Here is a 21,748-nt window from a genome sequence, read left to right as displayed (position 1 = left end):
TGTGAAAGACTGGAGCATGCAAATCAGATATCAAGTAGGCATGTTTACGAGCTCGGTGCACTCACTACAGAGCATGTCATGACAATCTAAGCATACACCCATCAAGAATACACATTATACAAGCTAGACATGGCAAGAACAATAGCATAGCATGCACGGATCAACTACAACATTCTCGGCAAAATCGCTAACAAGTAGACAATCTGCCCAGAACCGCGAAATAGCAAAAGTAGAGCTTGATTGACTCAATCTAGGGTGCTCCATAATTGCAAACAAAGACTTGGATGGATAGAGCACTACAAGATTAACAAAACATCCTTACTGATCATCCTCAAAAGAGGCACGGATCACTAGGAAACAACATGAACATATGGCATATTGAGATAAACAGATCAAGGACTTAGTGGAATTGCTAAGTCCCTGAAATCAGCATTAACGAATGCACCACTTTGCAAGCTTGTGCTAGTCACCACAGACATCACAAAAATACATGGGTTGCACCTCTAGATAGATGGCAAAACATATAACAAAACACATGTAGAGCTCAGGGGCATATCATGCACACATTAATCATGGCAAAAATGACAAATAGCTATATGGAGCAGCAGATCTGACAATTATCTCAAATAGCACTCTTCCAACAGCATTTCGGGCATCAAGATGAACTTAATTGAAAATGATGGAATGAGATGAAATGATGTACTCTCTGAGGCGAGCATTTTGATATGCTATATGCCCAAAACGGATCTACGGATGCGGAGATACAACATGATGAAATATGCAAAATAAACTGCAGACTTGAAAAAAAAACGAAGTCCTAGCTCCGAATCTGGATCTGGGAGCATGAAAAACGAGGATCGCCGGAACGGAACTCGGAGTCGCCGAAGATGGCGGAGTCGTCGGGGGTCGCCGGACTTGGCGCTTCCCGGGGCGAGGAGGTGCGGAGGAGGCCGAGTCGGCGATGGCGGCGGTCGGGCGCGGCGCCGGCGCGGGAACCGGTGCGGCGGGCGGCGGCTCGAGCTCGCCGGAGCTGGTGGCGCGGCGGCCGGAGGTGGCCGGAGCCGAGCAAGACGGTGACGGGGAGGATCCGGGCAGTGGGGCGAAGGCCGGGCGGCGGGGCGCGGCTCGCGGGCCACGGGGGCCAGATACGGGCCGCGCGCGGTGGTGCCGGCATGGGGGGGGACACGTGGCGGCCCCCTAGTGGCTGCGGGGCGGCGGCGCGAAATGTCCGGTGCGGACCGGACGTGTCCGGCGCGCGGATGGAGCAAGGCTAGGGTTTCGGGGGGAGGAAGAAAGGTGGATTTCGGAAGGGGCTATTTTTAGGCATAGAGGGAGCTAGGAGTGTCCAAATGAGGTGCGGTTTTCGGCCACGAGATCGTGATCGAACGCTCTAGATGATGGAGAGGGTTTTGGTGGGTTTTGGGCCAAATTGGAGGGGTGTTGGGCTGCAACACACACGAGGCCTTCTCGGTCCCTCGGTTAACTGTTGGAGCATCAAACGAAGTCCAAATGGTACGAAACTTGACAGGCGGTCTACCGGTAGTAAACCAAGGCCGATTGGCAAGTCTCGGTCCAATCCGGAAATGTTTAACCCCCACACACAAAAGAAAGGTAGAAATGACCACCGGAGGAGAACGGAGCGCCGGAATGCAAAACGGACAACGGGGAAAATGCTCGCATGCATGAGACGAACACGTATGCAAATGCAATGCACATGATGACATGATATGAGATGCATGACAACGACAATAACACACGGAGACAAAAACCTGAACCCGAGAAAATAAAATAACTTAACGACGGAAACGGCAAGAGTTGGATTACATATTAGGTAAATCATATCCAGGGTGTTACAACACTCCACCACTACGAAAGGATCTCGTCCCGAGATCTAGGACTGAAAGAACGCCGGGTATTCAGAACGGAGGTGATCCTCGTGTTCCCAGGTGGCTTCACGGTCGGAATGATGTGACCACTTGACTTTGAGGAATTTGATTTACTTGTTGCGAGTCTTGCGTTCAGTCTCTTCAAGAATAGCCACGGGGTGCTCACGATAAGAGAGATCTTCTTGGAGCTCAATGTCTTTGAAGTTGACGGTGCGATCAGGAGTCTTGAAGCACTTTCGGAGCTGAGAGACATGGAACACGTCATGCACATTTGCAAAGTTTGAAGGAATCTCGAGTTAATAGGCGAGATCGCCTCTCTTGCTGACGATCTTGAAAGGTCCCACGTATCTAGGGGCAAGCTTCCCTTTGATACCGAAGCGACGAGTACCTTTCATTGGAGAGATGCGGAGGTAAACATGATCTCCGATCTCGAAAGCCAAATCACGGTGCTTACTATCATAGTAGCTCTTCTGGCGTGATTGGGCTGCTTTGAGGTTATCTCGAATGACTTTGCACATTTCCTCTGCCTCTGTGATTAAGTCATTTCCCAGAAGTTGACGTTCACCGGTTTCAGACCAGTTGAGAGGGGTACGGCACTTCCTGCCATACAGAATTTCGAATGGGGCCTTGCCCGAACTTGCTTGAAAACTGTTGTTGTAGGAGAATTCAGTATATGGAAGACAATCTTCCCACTTCATGCCGAAGGAGATCACACAAGCCCTGAGCATATCTTCAAGAATCTGGTTGACACGCTCGACTTGACCGCTAGTTTGAGGATGGAAAGCTGTGCTGAAGCGGATGTTGGTGCCCATGGCCTTCTGAAAAGAATCCCGAAACTTGGAGGTAAAGATGCTGCCACGGTCTAAAGAGATCACCTGTGGAATACCGTGCAGAGAGACAATTCGAGAGGTATAGAGCTCCGCCAATTGAGCTGCAGTGGTAGACTCTTTGATAGGCAGAAAGTGAGCCACTTTAGTGAGTTTGTCGATGACAACGAATATAGCATCATTGCCACGTTTGGACTTTGGAAACTCAGTCACGAAGTCCATCTCAATGTGGTCAAACTTTCATTCTAGAATGGCAAGAGGTTGGAGGAGACCAGCTGGCCTTTGGTGTTCTGCCTTCACTCTTCTGCAGACATCACATTCATTCACGAACTGAGCAATCTCGCGCTTCATTCGAGTCCACCAATAAGCCTGGTTGAGGTCGTGATACATCTTCGTGCTCCCAGGGTGGATGGAGAGGAGAGAATTGTGAGCCTCGTTCATGATAACTTTACGAAGATCACCTTTGGGCACAACAATACGATCCTCGAAGAAGAGAGTATCCTTGTCATCAAGGCGGTAGCACTTGTACTTGGGTTGACTCTTGGCAATCCCAATCTTCACCTTCTTCACCATAGCATCAAGAAGTTGGGCTTGGCGAATCTGGTCTTCCAAGGTAGGAGAGACTTGAAGGTTGGCGAGGAAACCTTGAGGAACAACTTGCAGATTAAGTTTGCAGAAAGCTTCACAAAGCTCGGGTTGATAAGGCTTGAGAATCACACTGTTGCAATAAGCCTTCCTGCTCAATGCGTCAGCAATCACATTGGCCTTGCCTGGAGTATACTCAATACTCGGATTATAATCTTGAATCATTTCGACCCATCGAGTCTGCCTGATGTTGAGATTAGGCTGAGTGAAGATGTACTTGAGACTCTTGTGGTCAGTGAAGATGTCCACTTTTCTTCCCAATAAGAGATGTCTCCAAGTCAAAAGAGCATGCACAACTGCCGCCAACTCGAGGTCATGAGTGGGGTAGTTCTTCTCGTTGGGCTTCAACTGGCGAGAGGTATAAGCCACAACTTTCTTCTCTTGCATCAACACTGCACCGAGACCTTGGAGAGAGGCATCGCAAAAGACCTCATACGGTTTGGATTCATCAGGAGGAGTCAGAACTGGAGCAGTGACCAATTTCTCTTTCAAAGTGTTGAAAGCAATGTCACACTCCGGAGACCAAACGTACTTGACGTGCTTCTGGATAAGATTTGAGAGAGGCTTCGTGATCTTAGAAAAGTTTTCAACGAATCTTCGACAGTAGCTTGCGAGACCGAGGAAGCTACAGAGTTGCTTCACGTTCTGAGGTGGTTCCCAATTCACAATTGCAGACACCTTCTCAGGATTCACCGCAGTGCCCTTGGCAGAGATGATATGACCAAGATAAAGAACCTCATCGAGCCAAAATTCGCACTTGGAGAACTTGGCGTAGAACTGGTGTTCCCTCAGCTTATCGAGTACCAAACGCAAGTGCTTGGCATGATCTTCCTTGTTCTTCGAAAAGACCAGAATGTCGTCGAGATAGACCAAAACAAAGTCATTTGTGTAGGCGTTGAAGATGAAGTTCATCATGCGAGAGAAAGTCGGAGGAGCGTTGACGAGGCCAAAAGACATGACAGTGTATTCATATGAACCATAGCTTGTCCTAAAAGCCGTCTTGGGAATATCTTGCTCATGGATTCGAATCTGATGATAACCCATACGAAGATCAAGCTTGGAGAATACTTGGGCGCCTTTGAGTTGTTCGAACAGCTCGTTGATGTTGGGAAGTGGGTATTTGTTCTTGATAGTCTTCTTGTTCAATGGACGGTAATCAACACAAAGTCGGTCCGTTCCATCCTTCTTCTTCACAAAAAGAACACCACAACCCCACGGAGAAGAACTAGGCCGGATGAGACCCATTCTCTCTTGAATATCGAGTTGCTTCTTCAGTTCCTTCAACTCTTAAGGTCCGAGCTTGTAAGGACGCTTGCACACTGGTCGGTGCTCAAGATCGATGATGAATTCAACTGGCCGGTGCGGACGCATTCTTGGAAGCTCTTCTGGAAAGACGTCTTGATATTCGCAAACGACTGGAATTTGCGAGATGGCATCCAGTTCACCCTTCTCATTGAGAGAAAATAGACGGATGGTATCATCACGAGTGGCAAAGAAAATTACATCCTCAGACGAATGAGTCAATTGAATCTGCCTAGCAGCACAATCAAGATGCGCCTTGTGCTTAGAAAGCCAATCCATTCCGAGAATAAGGTCAATATCTGAGTTGCCAAGAACCACCGGAGAAGAAAGAAACTTGTAGTCGCCCAACGTGATAGATATATCGGGAGCAACCAAACTAGAAGTCAAAAGCTTGCCGGGAGAAACAACTTGCATGACTTTGGGCATGACCTCAGTATCAACATTGTGCTTCGATGCAAAAGGGCATGACAAGAAAGAATACGATGCACCAGTATCAAAAAGTACTTTTGCGGGAACATCGTTAACAGGAAGGTTACCCATGATGACATCTGACGAGTCCTCTGCCTGAGCTGCATTCATCAAGTTGACCTTGGCGTGCTTGGGGTTATGCTTGACCACAGCTGTACTTGCCGATCTCACAGGAGGAGGAGGAGGAGGAAGACGCCTCTGATTGAAGCATTTGTTGGCATAGTGACCCTTCTGTTGGCACTTGTTGCACGTGACCTCTGAGAGCAGATGGTGATACGGACCACTCGACCTTGGAGCTTGAGACGAAGTCTTGTTCTGAAAGCTAGGGTTGGGTGGGTGGGAAGATCCACCGCCACCTTTGCTCTTCTGAAACGGCTGACGGAACAGAGGAGGAGGAAGCCAATACTTCTGCTGCTTGGCCACTTGAGTAGAGGAAGGAGTAGCATCTCTGACTCGCTTCCTGGAAGCATCACACTTCAGTTGAGCAGCCTCTTGCTTCAATGTCATGTTGTAGAAGTCATCGTACCTCAAGGGCTCAAAGAGAACAAGAGCTAGTTGGATTTCTTCTCTGAGACCACCCCTGAACTGGTATATCATGCTCTTCTCGTCAGGGACGTCCTGCTTAGCAAAGCGGGCGAGCTTCTGAAACAACTTGTTGTAGTCATAGACAGACAAAGAGCCTTGCTTCAGGTTGCGGAATTCCTCACGCTTGCTTTCAACCACGCTCTGAGGAATATGATGAGCTTTGAAATCTTGACGGAATTCATCCCAGGTAATCACACGGCCTCCTCTGGAATCTTTGTACTGCTGGAACCATTCTGTAGCTTGGTCTTTGAGTTGGAAGGAAGCGAACTTGACAAAGTCCTCAGGCCAGACGTTACTGCACTCGAAATGCTTGCACAAGTCCACTAGCCAATCGTCAGCATTAGTTGCCTCAACACAATTGCTCAAGGTCTTTGGCTGATTAGCAAGGAACTGGTTGAGTGTAGCAAAGTGATTCTGATTGTTGCCTGGGTTGCCTTGGTTCGCTTGATTGCGCTCTTGAAGAATTTGCATGATCAACTGCGTGTTTGCATTGGTAGCGGCATCACAGCTTGCCATGCCTCCGGAGGAGGGGGAGGTGGTGGCGGATCCTGATTCTGATTCTGATTCTGATTGCTGCTCTTAGTGGGAGCCATCCTGAAGAGGGTGACAACCGTGAGCACATTGACAGATAAAATGAAGCTGAATCAAACGGCTTGAAATTGCAACATAAAGTCTTCACATCCGAACATAAGAACGAATGCATTCCACATGAAATGGTCACATATCCATAAATTGAGAAGCCACTTAGAATTTAGGTAGAGGAATAAATCAACAAGGTACGGATCAAGAACGAATAGTCGGTAAGAAATCCCAATCTCGAACCAAATATCTGTGGAAGAAGAACTAGAGCTACAAGAATTCCCACCTATGAAACTCCCGAACCTTTCCAGTTATGCAATCAGGTGTTGGGGATACAGGGGAAGCATAATATCTCACCCAAAACTAGCAAATCCTACATCCAGCTGTATCCATCCTTCAACACATAACTGAGAAAAACTTCGGAAACCATCTACCTCAACCTTCGAAAAGCATCCGTTATACCAGTTATGGCAATACTCCCGAACTCCCACCCCAGTACTAGGTGGCGTCGAGGTTATCTCACCAACGAACTGCATAAAAGAGATTTTCGATGTCGGCGTATGCCGGGTACTGATCCACGGGCACCTATGGGACCGGCGGACCAGGTCCCTTTCGGTTCGGCGGGGGCGGAGATCGTGCAAAGAGCAAATCGAGGCGGTGCACGCGAACGATTTACCCAGGTTCGGGCCGCACGGATGCGTAAAACCCTACTCCTGCTCTGTGGTTTGTATTGATTTCTAGCTCGGGAGCGCGGAGTGCTACAGTACACACCAGCAGCTAGCGAGACCGAGCGTGAGTGTTCGAACTAGCTAACCCCTCCCTCTACATCGCGCATGGGCCTCCTTTTATATGCTCAAGGGGTCACCGACAGGTGGCAACGGAGGTAAAGGGCAAAAATGGAAAGGTGCTATGGTAGGCACAGCTACCTGCTACAGTGTATCATACCTAACCCTGACGGCAGGGGACAAGGGCCTTAAATGCCCGTCTGTGTTGCCTAAACAGTGCGAAAAGGGACCGCCAGGGACGCCACCGTTCGCCACGATGGCGATCTTGTCAGCGCCGCTTGCCACCGCACGCCCCTAGCTGCACAACCTTCCGCCACGTGCGCCTGGAAGGGCCCCAGAGCGACACGTTGGTGGATGTGCTGGAGCGCGGGCACGGAGAGGTGGCTTGCCGTGGCAAGCAGCTTGCCGCGGTCGTTGTCTTGTCGCGTCTGGGAGCTTGTCGCTCACCGAGTCTTGCCGGGGCGCGTGGCGCGCCGCGGCAAGTTCCTTGAAATGCCTCGGGTGGCCTTCCCGGCAAGCTCCTCTTGCCGGGGTCTTGGGATGCTTTTGTTAGCCTTCCCGGCAAGCTCCTCTTGCCGGGGTCTTATCTTCTTGGCTTGGACACTTTGTTCTTGAATGGCTCCAGAGGAACCACGGAGGATCTTGGCGGTCACCCGGCAAGCCTTGCCGCGGGATGCTGCGACTGCCCGTGCACAAGTTCGGGATACTAGGGTACCCCTACTCTAGTACACCGACAGGAGCCCCCGGGCCTGGGCCATACACGGTGCCGAGCGCTGTTGGGCCAGGCCCAAAACAGGGCACGGGCACATGCGGCCTAGGTTACGCCGTATCTCACTCCTTATCCACCGCGCCCTCCCCGAACGGCACGCGTTGAATGCGGCGTCGTGGGAGAGATCGTGGGGGTTTCTTTATTCGGAAATGCGGAACGTCCACCCCCTCCCCCTTTATAAGCAGAGGAAACAGGGGCAGTTTGCCCATTTGCCCGTTGCCGCTTCCAATCTCAGAAATCTCCGCCGCTCCCCTCGCCTCCCCAAAGCTGAGAGAGAGAGCAGCGCTTCGCCCCCCATTGCCGCCAGCACTACCAACGCCGTCAACCTCCTCCACTACTTCCGCCATGGCTCCAAAGGCCGACAAGGGGAAGGCCGTGAAGTCGACCGAGGCGCAGCGGCTCGCGGCTCTGCGAAAGGAGCGGTCTGTCTTCCCCCCCAAGCTCGGCGCGAAGGAGCTGAGGGAGAACTACTATCTGTTCTGGTCGGCGGAGACGCGCGCGCATCCGCGCACAAAGGTTCTCCCCGCAGCCGCTTGGAAGAAGGCTCCGAATGGGTACCCCTTCTTTGCTCTGTTCTTCTACTGCGGGCTCTGCCCGCCTTTCTCTGATTTCTTCTGCGACATCATGAACACCTATGGATTCCATCTCCTTGACTTCACCCCCAACGCCGTCCTAATAATGGCAGTTTTCGCACACCTCTGCGGAAACTTTGTCGGAGTCCTTCCCAACGTAGCCCTCTTCGGCCACTTCTTCATACCCCGAGTAGAGAGAGGAGAGCCTCTATCCGGCGGGATTGCCTGGATCTCAAGGCCCTGCAAGAAAGGGACCTATCTGGAGGGAGAATTCCGCGGCAAGTGGGAGGAGTGGAGAGCTAACTGGTGCTGGATTGACGAGGAGGGCCCGCAACCATTTACCACCTGACGCCGAACCCCAGTAGCACGCGGCAGCGATTGGAGTGACATGGCCCCGGAGGACGCCAGGCTGAAGATTGCCGTCACCAGGATCCTGCGCCTGAGGCTTGCCGGGCTTACTGTTGGCGCTGTTGGCGCACTCTTCCTTCGCCGCCGCATCGCCCCCCTGCAGGAACAGGGGAGGCCCACTTGGGAGTTCAAGAACGCGGCAGACATCATGAGGCTGCAGCCAGGCCTCAATTACAACTTCACAGTCCTGGAGCTCAACGCGATGCTGCAGGAGCTGTTCAAATATGACCCTCAGCATCCTGAGGTCTTCAGGTTGCCGGGGGGCGTCGTCCCGTTGTGCAACAATTCTGCGCTCGACCGCATCCGTGCAATGATGCCGGAGTGCGACTCGCACGGAATTGTGCCAACTTGGCAGGAGCCTGCAGACGACGTCGTGCAGCAGTTCTTCGACGACTTGGTGGAGGTGCCCATCCGGCCCGACGAGAAGGACGGCCTCACCCGCGACACCACGGATGCGGAGATGGCACTCATCGCCACCAGGCTGGAGGAGGCAGCGGCAGCTGCAGCCGCGGGCGAGTTCGGGTTCACTGTGGAGGAGGCCGATGCAGCAGAAGCGGCAAGCCGTGCCGAGCGAGGGGAGCCTGCCGGCAAGAAGGAGCTTGCCGGGCGCGACGCCGAGCCGAGCGAGCCCGCCAAGGACACGAGCGGCTCGTTGGAAATCAACTCTTCTTCCACCTCGTCTTCAGACAGCCCACCAGAAGCAGAGCCTCCATCCCCACCCAGAAGGCGTCTCCGCAAGGTCGGTGACGTGGCGGAGCGGCAAGCGGGTCAACAGTCGCCACGCCGCGTGACACGCTCCACCGCGACAAACATCGTTGCCGCGGGAGCGCCTCATGCTGCGACGGCAACTGGAGCGGAGTCTAGCCGGACCACCGCTTCAGTCCCTACCGCTACACACGCCGCGCCGAGAGCCGGAGCGGGGTCGTCTCAGACCACCGCCACTGCTCCCGCCAAGCGGCCAAGGGAAGCCGCTCCTCCGCCTCCTCACGCCGGACACGGGCCAAACTTCGACTTCTCCGCGTTCAGCTCCGACGAAGAAGAAGAAGAAGAGTAAGCTTCTCTTGCTGTATTTACATTTCTTCAATTTTTGCTGTTGGTCTTGCTTCTCACTTGCTTTTCCCTGAATCTGTTCCTCTTTAGGACTCTAGCCCAGAGAGCGGCAAAGAGAGCTAAGGCCCCGGTGATCATCATCGAGGACGAGCCCACTGCGACAGCAGGTGGCGCGCCCGAGACAACCTTGCCGGAGCCGGCGACTTTCCTCCAGGGCAGCCCCCAGCGTAAGTGTGTGAATTACTTTCCGCGGCGAGGCGCGCATGGGTACTTGTCTTTGCTGATATCTGCTTGTTGACTTGTGCAGGAGCCGAGCAGCCCCACCAGGAGCCGAGGGAGAATTCCCCGACAAGGGAGAACTCTCCAGCAAGGGAGGGCTTCCCGGTAAGGGAGAAGTCTCCTGCAAGGGAGGGTTCTCCGGCAAGGGACAGCACCAGCGGCCCCCCGACGGCGAAGACCACTACTGCAGAGCCTGGTGCAGGTACTCCTCTTGCTTCAAAACTTCCCTTGGGTTCTTCTTCTTTTGATCTTTCTGGGTTTTTGCTGGATTTTGTTTGACTCTTCTCCCCTTTTCCGGCCGTCAGATCCATCCGCTGTGGAGCAGATGGAGACCGAGGTCGCCGCCGACGAATTAGCCGGTGCTGGGGATGCCGCCGGCACAGAGGCCGCCAAGGTTGACGCCACAGCAACTAGCGAGGATTCTGGCGATCGTACTGATGGCCCAGAGGCCGCAGGAGCGCCAGGCGCTACGCCGACCGTCGACCCATCCGCCGAAGCCGCAACGCCAAGCTCTAAGGAGCCCCAGCCGGGCGTTTATTTGAAGGCCGGCGATGACGTCTTCATCAATCTTCCCTGGGCATCAAGCTCCAGAGCGCCGGTCGAGGGGGAGGTCTTCGACGGAGAAGTGCTTGCCTCCGCGGGGTTGAAGCTAGTCGACGCGCCAAGCAGCAGCAGCAACGAGCCCGAAGAAGAGCGGCTGCTGCGGAAGTTGATGTCGCTCTACCGCGCGCGGCAAGCCAAGCTGGAATCCCGCGAGGCACTTGTCACGAAGGCGGGAGCTGACATCGAAAGGCGCGCGGAGGAGCTCGGGGGTTTCCACCGGGAAGCCGTCCGATCCTTGACGGAGGAGCGGGAGCAGCTCGCTGAAGCGCAGAAGGCCTTCCTCCTCGAGAAGGCTGAAGTCGAAGAGCGGCAACGACTTGCCGCTGTGAAGCTAGCCGTGGAGGAGGGCGAGCTGGCGCAGCGGAAGGTCAACCTCGACGCCCATGAGGAGGAGCTTGCCGCGCGCGAGGGAAAACTCGGCGAAGCCCTCAAACAAGCAGAGGACGCCGCCGCCGCCGCCGAGGCCGCCAAGGAGGAGTTGAGGACAAAGGTGGCGCAGCTAGAAGCCGATCTCGCCGAGAAGGGCAGAGAGCTCAGCGCCGCCAAGGTCTCCAACGTGGATCTTGAGTTGAAGTTAACCACTTCGACCAAGACTCTGGACAGCGCCAAGAAGCACGAGGCGGCCTTGAAGGAGGAAATCAAGGCCGACAAGGCGCTGCTGGAGAGTGCTGCCGCCGCCCAGAACGCCTTCAGAGAGACTGTGATGCACTGGACGGAGAGTCTGGTGAACGCCGCCACAGATATCGACAAGGAGCTGGCGCAGCTAGGGATGGAAGATCTTGGGTATCCTTCTGACGATAACCTCCAGCCCAGCGCCAAGCTCGTCCTGTTTTTCAAGGGCGTGGCGACAGCCCTCCAGCGACTCCGGGAGAGGATCCCCAAGCAGCTGGCCGACGAGTCACGCAAGATCTGTGCAGGAGCCCTCCAGAAAGTGTTGATGAAGGTGGCCTTCCGCAATCCGGGCCTCCGCCTCACCAACATCCTCAGGTCCTTGCCGCCAGAAGCTGATCTGGAGGAGCTCAAAGCCCTTGTCGCACCCAAGGTGAGCGGGATCAAGAGGGTTGAAGGCGACCGCGTAGATTAGGCCGCTCATTTCTTCTTTCCTTGTCGCTGTCGATCAAGTTATGAAAACGATCTGTTAGAGCCGCGACAAGCTATTTTGTAATATAACTTTATTTTGGGTAACCATTGCAATGTTATTCCCTTTACTTGACTCTTTGCTTTGTATGCTTTTACCCTACTCTTTTAGGGAACTTGCCGGTGCAGGCACCTTGGCCGCGAGCGCTGAGTGCGGAACGTCAGCAGCCTGCTGGTGGTGCCGCTACCAGCAAAAAACCTTGTCGTGACTAGTTGCAGCTCACTTAAGTTGTCGAGCGGACTCGAAACAAAGTAAGGGCGCTAGCAGCTCACTTAATTTGTTGAGTGGACTCGAAACAAAGTAAGGGTGCTAGCAGCTCACTTAAGTTGTTGGGCGGACTCAAAACAAAGTAAGGGCGCAACTAGCTACGAGTTGGTTCCTCCGCGCACAGGTTTTCCATACAAAGTGCGGTCGTTCAAGGGAAATAACTTAAATTTAAAAAATTTGATTGCTCAAACTTTGGCAACTTAGCTTTTCTGTTGTTTGCTTCCCGGCAAGGCGAAACTTTCTTGAACGACGCCTGGTCCATACCATCGTCTTCTCCTTTCCCCCCCGGCAAACTTGTGGGCGAGGGGAACCTTGCTTTCAGAAGGAAGAAGAGACAATACAGATATGGAGCTTTACGGCTCGTTATTGCTTACCGTGGAGTAGGTGCTGCACAAAGTGTCAGATCATATATGCCAGAAAATAGAAAGCATAAAATCGACAAAATGTGCGGAGCACATGAGCTTTACTTATGCACGGGGTCTGCGCCCGGCATTGTACAAAGGATTACATGCAACAGCGGCAAGACTTGTACAAAAGGTGGTTGCCGGAACAGGTTCCGACAACCGCGCCTTACGGGTAAAACTTGCGAAGATGCTCAATGTTCCAGGAGTTGCTCACCGGAATGCCATCTTCGGTCTCAAGGCGGACAGCGCCAGGCCTAGTGACTCGCTTCACCCGGTAAGGGCCTTCCCACTTCGGCGTCAACTTGTTGGAATTCTTGGCGGACTGAACGCGCCGAAGAACAAGGTCGCCTTCCTCGAGACTTCTGGCATTAACTTTGCGGCTATGGTAGCGGCGCAAAGCTTGCTGGTAGCGAGCAGCTCGCACAGCAGCCTGAAGACGGTCTTCCTCAAGGAGCAGCGCGTCATCTTGTCGCAGCTGCTCTTGCTCAAGCTCATCATAAGCGAGCACTCGAGGTGACCCGTATACGAGTTCCATGGGGATAACTGCCTCTGCTCCATAGATTAGAGCAAAAGGTGTCTGGCCAGTGGCTCGATTTGGCGTCGTCCTGATCGATCAAAGAACCACCGGCAGCTCCTCGATCCAGTTTCTTCCGCACTTGTGCAGCTTGTCGAAAGTTCTGGTCTTGAGCCCGCGCAGCACTTCAGCATTTGCCCTCTCCGCTTGACCGTTGCTTCTCGGGTGAGCAACAGAAGCGAAGCAGACCTTGGCGCCAAGATCTTGGACGTACTGCATGAAGGTGTGGCTCGTGAATTGTGTACTGTTGTCGGTGATTATCCTGTTAGGGATCCCGAAGCGGCAAACAATCGACCTGAAGAACTTGACTGCTGACTGTGCTGTCACCTTTCTCACTGGTTCCACTTCCGGCCACTTTTTGGACTTGTTGATTGCAACGTACAAGTACTCAAAGCCCCCGACAGCTCGGGGAAAGGGGCCGAGGATGTCGAGCCCCCAGACCGAAAATGGCCAGGATAAAGGGATCGTCTGGAGAGCTTGAGCTGGCTGGTGTATCTGCTTGGAATGAAACTGGCACGCTTCACACTTGGTTACTTGTGCAGTTGCATCCTGGAGGGCTGTTGGCCAGAAGAAACCTTGCCGGAAAGCTTTACCGACAAGTGCTCTTGCGCCAATGTGGTGACCACATATGCCTCCATGTATCTCTGCCAACAGCTTTTGCCCATCTTCCCAGTGAATACACTTCAATTTCACACCATTGAGTCTTCTTCTGTACAGTGTCTTGTCGACAAACTGGTACATACTTGACTGCCGGGCTACTCTTTCCGCTTCTTCTTGCTCTTCGGGAAGTTCTCCTATCTAAAGGAAATGGACAATCTGCTGTGCCCATGCTGGAGCTTGTGGCTCGACAACAAGGACTAAAGGCAAATCTGCGGCTGCGAGAACGTCCGCTTCTACGGCGAGAACCTAAGACTCTGCCGGAGCTTGACGTTCCTCGGCAAGCTTGCCGGAGCAAAACTTGTCGGGAGCTTCTGCTACAACGGAACAAACCCTAGGGCTTGCCGGAGCAGACTGCTCCTCAGCGCTCTTGGTGTTGATCTTGGGGACTACCGCGGGAACATCCGCTTCTACGGCAAGAACCTGTGGCTTTGCCGGAGCGTGACGTTCCTCGGCAATCTTGTCGGAGCAAGACTTGTCGGGAGCTTCTGCTTCAACGAAACAAACCCTAGGGCTTGTCGGAGCAGACTGCTCCTCAGTGCTCTTGGCGTTGATCTTGGGGACCTTCTTGGCGGCGGCTTCGGGAAGCTCTGCCGGCAAATAGTCACCAGAAATCAACTTCCTCTTCTTGCTCTATCCAGTTGATGGCGTAACGAACGGCTGAGTCAGCTTGAGCACAAAGATCCCTGGTTCCACAGGTAACTTAAGTGCGGCACACTTTGACAGGCCATCTGCAATGGCGTTCTGAGCTCTTGGAACAAGCTCCATTTGTAGGCTGTCAAAGTGTTCTTCTAGCTTTCTTACTTCATCAATGTAAGCTTCCATCAACGGACTCTGATAACTCTTGTTCACTTGGCGGACGACAAGCTGTGAGTCACCCCTGACAATGAGCTTCTTAATCCCAAGGTCTGCCGCGATCCGGAGACCGGCAAGCAAGCCTTCATACTCTGCAGTATTGTTTGTTGCTTGCTCATTGGGAAAGTGCATCTGGACTACGTACATGAGGTGCTCTCTGGTGGGTGCGACAAGCAGCACACCAGCGCCGGCGCCTTGCAGCGAAAAGGCACCATCAAAGTACATCAGCCACTCTTTGCTTGCTTCCTTGTCGGGGATGCTCGTTTCTGGAATTTCTTCATCTGGTGTTGGCATCCATTCTGCTATGAATTCTGCCAATGCTCTGCTCTGGATAGTTGAAGTGCTTTCAAACTTGAGGCCAAAGCTTGACAGTTCCAGTGCCCACTCAACAATCCTGCCTGTCGCTTCTGGATTCTGCAGTATTCTCTTCAGCGGAAAGCGAGTGACAACTATGATCTCATGTGCTTGGAAGTAATGGTGCAGCTTTCTCGAGGCCATGAGAAGGCCGAAAAGCAATTTCTGCACGCCAGAGTACCTTGACCTAGCCCCCTAGAGAAGGGAACTGACAAAGTAAACTGGGCGCTGCACCATCTTCCTCTGTATCTCCTTGTGCATCTGCGTAGATCCATCTTTGTCGGGACCGGAGCTTGTCGGGGAAGCCCCCTGCTTGTCGCTGGATGTGCTTGCCGTGGTTGCAGGCTCGTCATCTACCTCCCTCTCCGCTACTAACGCAGCACTAACCACTTGATTGGTTGCTGCTATGTACAGCAGCAACTTCTCTTGTGGCTTAGGTGCGACAAGTATTGGAGGGGAGGACAGGTATCTCTTCAAGTCTTGCAGCGCAGCCTCCGCTTCTGGAGTCCATCTCATTGGGCCTGCCTTTTTCAATAATTTTCAAAAGGGCAGGGCGCGCTCAGCAGACCTAGAGATAAACCTGCTGAGAGCAGCCACGCAACCGGCAAGTCTTTGTACATCCTTGACGTGCTTTGGTGCTTCAATCTGCTCAATGGCTTTGATCTTATCGGGATTGGCTTCAATTCCTCGCCGAGACACAAAGAACCCGAGAAGCTTGCCGGAGGGAACTCCAAACACACACTTCTCTGGGTTGAGCTTGAGGCTGATCTTGCGCAGATTTGCAAAGGTCTCGTCTAAATCTTGAATCAGGGTTGCTCTGTCTTTGCTCTTGACCACTATATCATCCATGTAGGCTTCCACATTTCTGTGTATTTGCGGCTCAAGAGCAACATGGACTACTCTTGCGAATGTTGAACCAGCATTTTTTAGTCCAAAAGGCATTCGTACAAAGCAGTACATGCCACATGGAGTAATAAATGTGGTTTTCTCCTCATCCTCTTCTGCCATGAAGATCTGATGGTATCCTGAGTATGCGTCAAGAAATGAAAGCAAATCACATCCGGCTGTGGAGTCAACAATCTGGTCAATGCGCGGCAAAGGAAATGGTTCTTTGGGACAAGCTTTGTTAACATCAGTAAAATCGATACAAAGTCTCCATTTCCCGTTTGCCTTGCGCACGACTACAGGATTGGCCAACCACGTAGGATGGAGCACTCCTCTGACAAGGCCAGCTGCTTCCAGTTTCTTGATTTCTTCTGCAATGAATTCTTGGCGCTCCACTGCTTGCTTCCTGACTTTCTGCTTGACGGGCCGCGCATGAGGGCAAACGGCAAGGTGGTGCTCAATCACATTCCTGGGAACACCGGGGATGTCAGACGGTTGCCATGCAAACATGTCGACATTCGCCCGCAGGAAAGTAACGAGCGCGCTTTCCTATTTAGGATCAAGCGTGGCATTGATGGTGAAGGTACCACCAGTGCCGTCCTCCTTGGCGGACACCTTCTTCGTCTCTGGCGGAGCTGCCATTGTCTTCTTGCACTTGCCGGTGGAGCTCGATGGTGCATCGTCGACGGCAGCGCAGCACTCCGAAGAGGTGCACTTGCCGGAGTGGGCATCAGAGCTCTTGCCGGACTTAGTCTTCTTCCCCCCGAGAGCTTCAGCGGCAAGTGGCTTGTGATCTGCTGCGGCTGCTGCTTCCCGGTGGATCTTGTCGGCACAGATAAGAGCATCCTTCTTGTCGCCAGGGACAGAGATGACGCTTATCGGGCCTGGCATCTTCAGCATGTTATACGCATAGTGAGAGGCTGCCATGAACTTGGCGAGTGTTGGACGGCCAAGTATCCCATTGTAAGGCAATGGAATATCGGCAACGTCAAATGTGACCCTCTCGGTCCTGTAGTTCAGCTCACTGCCAAATGTTACCGGCAGCGTGACCTTCCCCTTCGGCTTGCTCCTTCCCGGATTGATTCCTTGGAATGTGCCGGTCTCTTCGAGCTCGCTGTCAGGGATCTGGAGTTTTTGGAGTATAGCGGAGGAGATCAGGTTCAAGCCGGCCCCGCCGTCAACTAGCATCTTGGTGACTTTGAGGTTGCGGATAGTTGGTGAAACCAACATCGGCAAACACCCGACCGCAGTTGTGTGATCAGGGTGATCCTCAATGTCAAAGATGATAGGCGTGCTGGACCATTTCAGAAGTTTGCGCGATTCGACAGGTGGTTCCGCTGCATTGACTTCCCGCACCCACTGTTTGAGTTGGCGGTGCGAGGTATGCAGAGAAGCACCACCGTCAACGCACAAAACCTCTGTGGCTTTCTGAAACTCCTGCTCACTGGTCTCAACATCATCCATGTCTTTGTCGTCGTCGTCGTCATTGTCTTCATCGTTGTCGCGGCCGCGGGGAGGTCTGTCTCCTTGCCGCTGCTTGGCCTTGCCGCGGCGTCCTCCCCGGCCGGCGCGTTTCTTGCCAGATCCTGCAGCGCCACCTTGGGCCCTCGCCTTGTCTCGCCGCTCGTACTCAGCCTTTTGCTGCTGGACAAGCTGCTCGACCTTCTTGCAGCTTTGGAGGTCATGGCCCTTGGTGCGGTGAATCTTGCAATACTGCTTGTCGGAGCCGTCCTGCTTGTCGGCGACCGCCACAACCTGGCAGTTGGTGCACGCGGCAACCTCCTTGCCGGAGCTATCAACTTTGGCTTTCTTGGCGCCACCTTCATTGCCGGACTGCTCAACGACTAGCACCTCTTTACCTTTCTTCTTCCTGTTCCGTCGCCGGTTTTTCTTTGCCGGGGTAGCATCTTCGCTGTCAGATCCTCCCGCTCCTGCATTCTCTCTGGGGAGTCTCCTCCCTTCCTCAGCGCGTGCACACTTGTCGGCCAGGGCATATAGCTCACTGACGTCTCTGATCCTGCACATCGCCATCTCCTCCCGCATCCTGCGGTTACGCACGTTCTGATGAAACGCGCTGATGACCGCGGCGGGGTGGACATCTGGGATGTTGCACTGTACACGGCTGAACCTCTGAATGTACTTGCGCAGGGGCTCTCCTTCCTTCTGGACGAGCAGATGAAGATCACTCTCTTGGCCATGAGGTTTGTGGCCGCCTGTAAAGGCGCCGACAAACTGATGGCATAGATCAGCCCAGGAGGATATGGAGTTGTCCGGCAAGTGAATGAGCCAGGACCTGACGTTGGGCTTGAGCACCAACGGGAAGTAGTTGGCAAGGATCTTGTCGTCCCGCCCCCCAGCAGCCTGCACCGCGATGGTGTAGATGCTGAGGAACTCCGACGGATGCGACTTGCCGTCGTACTTCTCTGGTACATCTGGTTTGAAATTCTTCGTACTGGGCCACTGGACTTGCCACAGCTCACGAGTGAACGCAGGGCAACCTACCGCGTACGGCAAGTCGCCTGGTTCCCCTGGCGCATGCATGTCAACAGAGGGCCCAGCGCGCTGGTCTGATTGACGTCGCGCTTCTCTTTGGCGCTCGATGCGAGTACGAGCGTCTTCTTGTTGTCGTTCTTGAAGAACTTGGCGCTGATCGCGACGAGCTCGCGGATCTGACGACGCGGTAGAGTCGCTGTCAAGGTAGATCCGGCGAGTCGGCGATTTTGGCCTTCAGGGCGGAGAGTGCACAGTAGTTGCACCCCCACCAGTCTTGTCGTCTCCGGCTCGTGCCTGGCTGGTTTGCCGCGGCTGAGACGTGCTTGGCTGCCGTGGAGAGTCGCCGTTGGCGAAGCCGATGAGACTCTGGATGGTGGCCCTCCAGTCGTCGATCTTGTCCGCCGCTGGAGGGTAGTCTAGGAGCAGCTGAGCTCGCGCCAAAGCTTCTGCCGCAGTGGCGGGTGGCGGTGGCGAGTGGTGCGAGGAGCGGGACATGCTCGGACTTCTAACTACGTTAGAAGGAGCAGTATCCCGTCCAGGCAACCGTGTCTCGCTCGCGCCAGCAGGTTGACGTGCATGGTGATCCTGAGCGCTCCGAGATCCACCAGCTCGATCTTGGTCTAGCGAACGCATGGTACCGTGAGTACCATGACGTTGCCGGTCCCGCGCCTCCTGAGATGGGCGCGGTGCATGCACGGACGCCGAGGTCTTGGAGTGCGCCCGGTCGTTGTGGGAACCGGCTACACCGCCGGTGGGCAGCGCAGCCTTGTCCTGGGATCTGGCCGCACCGTGAGTTCCCTCGTCGACGCGTGTTCTTCTGCCGGTGCCTGCCCCACCAACCGTTTGCTCCGGTGGTGGTTGGCTCGGCGCGGACGGAGCAGCCGCCTCCGAAACCTTCTTCTTTGGCGGCATGTTGATGAAGATGATGAAGATCTAGCTCGCGAGAACGCCGGATCTGGTTCACACAACCTCGACGCCCCCTACCTGGCGCGCCAAAGATGCCGGGGTACTGATCCACGGGCACCTATGGGACCGGCGGACCGGGTCCCTTTCGGTTCGGCGGGGGCGGAGATCGTGCAAAGAGCAAATCGAGGCGGTGCACGCGAACGATTTACCCAGGTTCGGGCCGCACGGATGCGTAAAACCCTACTCCTGCTCTGTGGTTTGTATTGATTTCTAGCTCGGGAGCGCGGAGTGCTACAGTACACACCAGCAGCTAGCGAGACCGAGCGTGAGTGTTCGAACTAGCTAACCCCTCCCTCTACGTCGCGCATGGGCATCCTTTTACCGACAGGTGGCAACGGAGGTAAAGGGCAAAAATGGAAAGGTGCTGTGGTAGGCACAGCTACCTGCTACAGTGTATCATACCTAACCCTGACGGCAGGGGACAAGGGCCTTAAATGCCCGTCTGTGTCGCCTAAACAGTGCGAAAAGGGACCGTCAGGGACGCCACCGTTCGCCACGATGGCGATCTTGTCAGCGCCGCTTGCCACCGCACGCCCCTAGCTGCACAACCTTCCGCCACGTGCGCCTGGAAGGGCCCCAGAGCGACACGTTGGTGGATGCGCTGGAGCGCGGGCACGGAGAGGTGGCTTGCCGCGGCAAGCAGCTTGCCGCGGTCGTTGTCTTGTCGCATCCGGGAGCTTGTCGCTCACCGAGCCTTGCCGGGGCGCGTGGTGCGCCGCGGCAAGTTCCTTGAAATGCCTCGGGTGGACTTCCCGGCAAGCTCCTCTTGCCGGGGTCTTGGGATGATTTTGTTAGCCTTCCCGGCAAGCTCCTCTTGCCGGGGTCTTGTCTTCTTGGATTGGACACTTTGTTCTTGAATGGCTCCAGAGGAACCACGGAGGATCTTGGTGGTCACCCGGCAAGCCTTGCCGCGGGATGCTGCGACTGCCCGTGCACAAGTTCGGGATACTAGGGTACCCCTACTCTAGTACACCGACAGCGTACTAAACTCAGGTATTCCAGAACTGTAACGATAAAATTGTGACGACAACACCTCGGAGCTCAACTCCCCGGGACACTGCCACAACCCCTAAAGACAGGAGGCACAAGAACAATGTTCTCGTCACAAAACCATCGGAACGATTCCAAGATACCCGCGTGATCGTAAATTTTTTTTAGCGAAATTTGAGAAGAGAAGAGTCAAAACTCTACATCAGGATGCCTTACCAGAGCGATGAGGATACTGGGGAGTAAAAAGAATTCCTAAACTCTCCGATATATAATTCCTAAATGACTCAAAACATTTTTCTAGACTCAACAATGGCTGCTAAAAACGATCAAGCAATGGGGGCTCCTAAGGTCGGGGAAGGCTCTGATTACCAACTTGTAACGCCCTCGATGCGGCTATATCTCCTACGTGTCGAGGCACGACTTAGAGGCATAACCGCATTGAAAGCAATGTCGCAAGTTAGGCAATCTTCACAACATCTCATGTAATATAGATAATAAAAGGGGAGATACATAGTTGGCTTACACTCACCACGTGAAACAAAGTACAAAAATAGCATTACATCAACCAATCACTCATGGCCCGACTACGGCGCCAAAATAAAAGATCAACCCAACATGCGGCACGGTCCCGATCGCCCCAACTGGGCACCACTACTGATCATCAGGGAAAGACACATAGTAACGGCGTGAGTCCTCATCGAACTCCCACTTGATCTCAACCGCGTCATCTGGAACGGAGTCGTCAGGCCCTGCATCTGGTTTGGAAGTAATCTGTGAGCCATAGGGACTCAGCAATCTCGCACCCTCGCGATCAAGACTATTTAAGCTTATAGGTAAGGCAAGGTAAAATATGTGGAGTTGCAGCAAGCGACTAGCATATATGGTGGCTAACCTGTTCGCAAAAGAGAGCGAGAAGAGAAAGGCAAAGCGCGAACGAGTAACTAGAGAACAACCTGCGGCAAGCATTACTCCAACACCGTGTTCACTTCCCGGACTCCGCCGAGAAGAGACCATCACGGTAACTCACACAGTTGATTCATTTTAATTAAGTTTAGGTTCAAGTTATCTACAACCGGACATTAACAAATTCCCATCTTCCCATAACCGCGGGCACGGCTTTCGAAAGTTCAAATCCCTGCAGGGGAGTCCCAACTTAGCCCATGACAAGCTCTCACGGTCAATTAAGGAATAGACCTTCTCCCGAGACATTCCGATCAGACTCGGTATCCCGGTTCTACAAGACACTTCGACAAGTTAAAACAAATCCAGCAACACCGCCCGAATGTGCCGACAAATCCCGATAGGAGCTGCACATATCTCGTTCTCAGGGTACACTCAGATGAGACATCCTACGAGTAAAACCAAACCTATGATGGAATGAGATGAAATGATGTACTCTCTGAGACA

The sequence above is a fragment of the Triticum urartu genome, chromosome 4, assembly GCF_003073215.2.
Source record: "Triticum urartu cultivar G1812 chromosome 4, Tu2.1, whole genome shotgun sequence".
In the NCBI taxonomy this organism is placed as follows: domain Eukaryota; kingdom Viridiplantae; phylum Streptophyta; class Magnoliopsida; order Poales; family Poaceae; genus Triticum; species Triticum urartu.
The sequence above is the reverse complement of the archived record's forward strand: the minus strand, read 5'-3'. Positions refer to the sequence as shown.